The sequence below is a fragment of the Cervus canadensis genome, chromosome 2, assembly GCF_019320065.1.
Source record: "Cervus canadensis isolate Bull #8, Minnesota chromosome 2, ASM1932006v1, whole genome shotgun sequence".
Lineage (NCBI taxonomy): Eukaryota > Metazoa > Chordata > Mammalia > Artiodactyla > Cervidae > Cervus > Cervus canadensis.
The window spans coordinates 80617087-80623096 of NC_057387.1; the positions used below are offsets into that span (position 1 = coordinate 80617087).

The 6010-nt window shown below is 43.3% G+C and overlaps 1 non-coding gene across 1 annotated transcript; it reads right to left on the reverse strand.

Annotated features, from left to right (window-relative positions):
• Positions 1 to 4697: 4697 nt before the first annotated feature.
• Positions 4698 to 4769, reverse strand: TRNAH-AUG. The gene has a single exon. It is a non-coding gene; the product is annotated as a tRNA-His (tRNA).
• Between the last annotated feature and the right edge of the window lie 1241 nt (positions 4770 to 6010).

Here is a 6010-nt window from a genome sequence, read left to right on the forward strand (position 1 = left end):
GTATTTGCCGTACATATTGCGGTGCTCCTATGTTGGGTGCATATATATTTATAATTGTTATATCTTCTTCTTGGATTGATCCTTTGATCATTATGTAGTGTCCTTCTTTGTCTCTTTTCACAGCTTTATTTGAAAGTCTATTTTATCTGATATGAGTATTGCGACTCCTGCTTTCTTTTGGTCTCCGTTTGCATGAAATATTTTTTTCCAGCCCTTCACTTTCAGTCTGTATGTGTCTCTTGTTTTGAGGTGGGTCTCTTGTAGACAGCATATATAGGGGTCTTGTTTTTGTATCCATTCAGCCAATCTTTGTCTTTTGGTTGGGGCATTCAACCCATTTACATTTAAGGTAATTATTGATAGGTGTGGTCCCGTTGCCATTTACTTTGTTGTTTTGGGTCCACGTTTATACAACCTTTCTGCATTTCCTGTCTAGAGAAGATCCTTTAGCATTTGTTGAAGAGCTGGTTTGGTAGTGCTGAATTCTCTCAGCTTTTGCTTATCTGTAAAGCTTTTGAGTTCTCCTTCATATCTGAATGAGATCCTTGCTGGATACAGTAATCTAGGTTGTAGGTTATTCTCTTTCATTACTTTCAGGACGTCCTGCCATTCCCTTCTGGCCTGGAGGGTTTCTATTGATAGATCAGCTGTTATCCTTATTGGAATCCCTTTGTGTGTTATTTGTTGTTTTTCCCTTGCTGCTTTTAATATTTGTTCTTTGTGTTTGATCTTTGTTAGTTTGATTAATATGTGTCTTGGGGGTGTTTCGCCTTGGGTTTATCCTGTTTGGAACTCTCTGGGTTTCTTGGACTTGGGTGGCTATTTCCTTCCCCATTTTAGGGAAGTTTTCAGCTATTATCTCCTCGAGTATCTTCTCATGGCCTTTCTTTTTGTCTTCTTCTTCTGGGACTCCTATGATTCGAATGTTGGGGTGTTTCACATTGTCCCAGAGGTCCCTGAGGTTGTCCTCATTTCTTTTAATTCTTTTTTTTTTTCCTCTCTGCTTCATTTATTTCCACCATTTTATCTTCTACCTCACTTATCCTATCTTCTGCCTCTGTTATTCTACTCTTGGTTCCCTCCAAAGTGTTTTTGATCTCATTCATTGCATTGTTCATTTTTAATTGACTCTTTTTTATTTTTTCTAGGTCTTTATTAAACAATTCTTGTATCTTTTCAATCTTTGTCTCCAGGCTATTTATCTGTAACTCCATTTTGTTTTCAAGATTTTGGATCATTTTTATTATCATTATTCTAAATTCTTTTTCAGGTAGATTCCCTATCTCCTCCTCTTTTGTTTGACTTGGTGGGCATTTTTCTTGTTCCTTTACCTGTTGGGTATTTCTTTGCCTTTTCATCTTGTTTAGATTGCTGTGTCTGGAGTGGACTTTCTGTATTCTGGAGGTCTGTGGTTCCTTTTTATTGTGGAGGATTTACCCAGTGGGTGGGGTTGGACGTTTGGCTTGTCAAGGTTTCCTGGTTAGGGAAGCTTGCGTCAGTGTACTGGTGCGTGGAACTTGATTTCTTCTCTTTGGAGGGCAATGGAGTGCCCAGTAATGAGTTTTGAGTTGGGTCTATGTGTTAGGTGTGACCTTGGGTAGCCTGTATGTTGACATTCAGGGCTATGTTCCTGTGTTGCTGGAGAATTTGCGTGGTATGTCTTGCTCTAAAACTTACTGGCTCTTGGGTGGTGGTTGGTTTCAGTGTAGGTATGGAGCTTTTGGACGGTCACTTATTGCTTAAAGTTCCATGTAGTCAGGAGTTTTCTGGTGTTCTCAGGTTTTGGGCTTAAGTTTCCTGCCTCTGGATTTCAGTTTTATTCTTCCTGTAGTCTCAGGACTTCTCCAACTATACAGCTCTGATAATTAAACTTCTAGGTTAATGGCGAAAAGATTCTCCCCCGTTAGGGACACCCATTGAGGTTCACAGAGTTACATGAACAGGAGAAAAGGGAGGAGGGAGATAGAGATGAGTAGGAGGAGAAAAAGGGGGACTCAAGAGGAGAGAGACAGATCTACGCAGCTGTCTGTTCCCAGAGTGTTCTCGTATCTCAGACACCTACAAGGATTCACAGAATTGGATGGGGAAGAGAAGGGGAAAAGAGGAAATAGAGGTGTTCTGAGGTAGAAAACGGAGAGTCAAGATTGGGAGGGAATAATCTTCGGTTTAAAGATAGGGCTTCTCTTTTTTTTTTTTTGTAAGGTTATAGTGTAGTGAAGATGAAAATGAAGAGTAGTAGAGGAGTACTAGAGGACTTTAAAAGAAATAAGAGAAAAAGAAAAATAGAAAATAGAAGAGAAAAAGGAAAGAAAAAAAAAAGAAGAAAAAGGAGAAAAAAAAAGAAAGAAAAAAAAAGAAAAAGAAAAAAAAGAAAGAAAAAAAAAATTTTTTTTTTCCCCTAATTAAAAAAATCGTAAAAATCTATGAAAATGAAAGTTAAGGAGTAATGGGGGAGTAATAGGGAATTTTAAAGGAAAATAAAAAAGAAAAATATAAAAAGAAAAAAAAATTTTTTTTTTTTTTTCCTTACTTAGAAAAAATAGAAGAATAAAAAAAAAAGTAAAAATATGTCTAGGAATTTCTCTGGAGCTGTTGCGGTCAGTGTGGGTTCGGCTCAGTTTCAGATAGCTCCTCGTTCCAGCTTGCACTTCTCGATATCTACAGGGCCCTTCCGGTGAAGTCGGTGTTTTCTTCAGGGATTTTAATCTGTTGCACCAGTCCCTTCTGAAGCGGTTCCCTTTGTTTATTTGGCTTCTGTTTGCCGGTCTCTTCAGAGGCTCATTTCCGCCCTGACACAGGCGGCCGGAGGCGGACTTATTCAGGTAGCTAGTTCCGTTGCGCTGCTGGGAGGGGCTGACGCTGCGGGGCGGGGCTGGCGCTGCGGGGCGGGGCTGACGCTGCGGGGAGGGGCTGGCCCTGCGGGGGCGGGGCTGACGCTGCGGGGAGGGGCTGGCCCTGCGGGGGCGGGGCTGACGCTGCGGGGAGGGGCTGGCCCTGCGGGGGCGGGCTGGCGCTGCCGGAAGGGGCTGACGCTGCTTTCTCCGTCTGCGCTGCTCAGGCTCCCGGCTGTTCTATATGGAGCGCGCCCCGCGCTGCGCGAGGTTCCAGCCCTCGGGTGTTACACAAAAGCGCGGAAGGAAAAGCTGCGCCTGCTCTCTGTGCCTTCCCCGTCAGAGCGGTCCAGGCAGCCAGGGGGTTGGTGGGCGCGCTATCCCCAGGTGTGGCGCACCCACTCCCTTCCGCGGACCCAGTCTCAGTTTCCGCTGGCGCCAGGCGGGTGCGCGCGCCTTCCGCCCTCCGCGTCCCCAGCCCCAGTCCCCGCCCCGCGCCGGTCGGGTGCCTGCGCCCTGTGTCTCGCCGCGACCTTCCCCTCCCCCCTGCTTCCTGCCTCCGGCGGGGCTGGGCCGGTCCGCAGCCTGCGAGCTCTTCTCGGGACTTTCCCCGTCCCTTTGTTCTGCGAACGGCCGGCAGTGTGTTCCGGCCGGTCAATTTTCTCTCTCTCCTTTGGTCTCCCACAGTTCAAGTTGGCACCTCACAGAAGCTCCCCCCGATTGTCCTCAGGGCACTCAGGCCCGGACCCTAGCCCAAGCAAGGCCGCCTAAGACTCCCTTCCCGGGACGGGTCTCCGTCCTTAGCTCTTTTGTCTCACTTTTTATCTTTTATATTTTGTCCTACCTCCTTTCGAAGACAGTGGTCTGCTTTTCTGGGCGCCTGATGACCTCAGCTAGCGATCAGAAGTTGTTTTGTGAAGTTTGCTCTGCATTCGGTTATTCTTTTGATGAATTTGTAGGAGAGAAAGTGGTCTCCCGGTCCTACTCCTCCGCCATCTTGGCTCCTCCCCCCTGAAGAGAATTTCTTAATTATTGTTGTTTTCCAGGAGCACAAGGCTTAAATAAATTTCAACACTGCCAGACATCATCTTTATCATTGCTTTTCTTGTGTATAGTTAGTCATTCAAAATATACTAACTTTAGGCAAGTTGCCTAGTCTTTCAGACCTTCAGTTTTCTTATCAGTAAAATGGGAATAATTATAGTAACAACTAATTTGCTAGATTTCTGTGAAGTTTACTGACAAGTGCCTAACAGCTATAAATATTGTATATATGTTGTTTTGTTTGTTTGTTTCATTTTTGTTACTAGTGGTTCCATGGACTCTGCTTCCTTCTTTTCATCTTTTCCTTTGCCCCCTCTGCCCCCTCCCCCTTCTTCTCTTTTTCTTCTTCTGCTTTAATAAGGGTAAATCTCACCTCATGCAGCAAAGGGGAAGGCAGAAGGCATTTGTAGAATGAATTTTAGGTGCCTGATAAAGGGCAACTCATTACTCACAATAAAATCCCAAGCTGTGTATTTAGTGTCCTCATATAAGGATCGAGGAAACTGAGGCTCAGCAAAGTTTGCCTAAGTTCATACAGTTCATAGGTGATGGAAAGAGATAATACAGGTGTGAGGTGGCTGACTTGACTCTTTCTCATCAGGTCTCATGGAACATGAAATGCTCATGCACATGAAACAGCCCAATTTTATACCAGGGATATGGAAAAGAGATGGAGAAAAAGATACCTCAGCTGTATGAAAGTGAAAAGTGAAAGTGAAGTCGCTCAGTTGTGTCTAGCTCTTTGCTACCCCGTGGACTGTGTCCATGGGATTTTCCAGGCAAGAGTATTGGAGTGGGTTGCCATTCCTTCTCCAGGGGATCTTCCCTACCCAGGGATTGAACCTGGGTCTCCCGCATCATAGGCAGATGCTTTACCATCTAAGCTACCAGGGAAGTCTCAGCTGTACAGGCATGTGAATAATTGCTTTTCTTTGTGATGGAATCAATGAGCTTTCTCTTCTGTATAATTATCTTTGAAAAAGGCAGAGAAAAAGTTAAAGGGGGAGAGAGAGAGCTAGAGAAAGGAAGAGAGAGAGAGAGAGAGAAAGAGTGAACTCCAACCCATCAAGCCCATATTGCATATTGGCTGCCAGCAATGTTTCTTTTAAAAATAAAATAAAAATGTTCAGTTGTAGATTTTTTCCCTTTTGGAGAGATGCAGGAATTGCAAAGAGAGTGCCAGACAGCACTAGCATATGCTTATTTTTCTAGCTCAATGTGGGCAGCCTTTCTTAAACATTTTGTATAAATATATTTATTCTCCCACTGAGACCTTGCCTGCCAGGTTCAGAAACAACTGAGTAAGCAGATGCGTTATAAATCGAGGAAAGAAAAGAAAGGATTGCCATGGAAATGCTGATGGCCCCTTTATTCTAGCTGAGTACATTGCCCTGGTATAATAAATTACTGGTTGATGCATTGATGATAAATCTATAGTGGTTTTCATATTCAAAGTAAAAGATATTTCACTCTGTCTTTGCTGGAGATGTAGTCAGAAAGCAAGGAAATGTTGACATCCGGTGGGCAGGATTGAAAAAAAAAACACACACACAGACCCTTTGGTGTACAACCCACATTTGCAAGCTGTCTGCGTTTCTTGTATTGGCCTCAGCTTTGACAAATGTAAAAAAGTCACTAATATTTTGACACTCTCCCTGCCCAAGTCTGATACCAGCTGGCTGTGAAGCCACATACTCATTGTTCTGCTGGATTTTAAAGACTGGGTCCCAGCCAAAGGACTGGACTGGATCCATTCATTCATTTTCAAGATTGAAGTTGCAGCTTAACTGTAATGACCATTTCTCAACTCAATCTGGAAACCTCTTCCAAACCCAACAGATGCCTGAGAGGCAAATGTGCATTTGGATTAGAAACCATCCTCTCAGATAAAGAAACAAACGGTGATCTTTGATTCTGGAAAGAATTATTTGCTTTGAGAGCAATTAATGCTCTGTATATTGATTATGTCTTATTTTATAAAATGCTCATGCTTTTGGAACCTTAGTAAAAATCCCTATCTTACCATTTTAAATTAAATGAATATTGAAATGCAGAGAAATTATGACCCCAATTATGAAAAAAAATATGCCCAGAGGAAAACTGAAAGAAAACACCCAAAATGTCAAAAACATTAA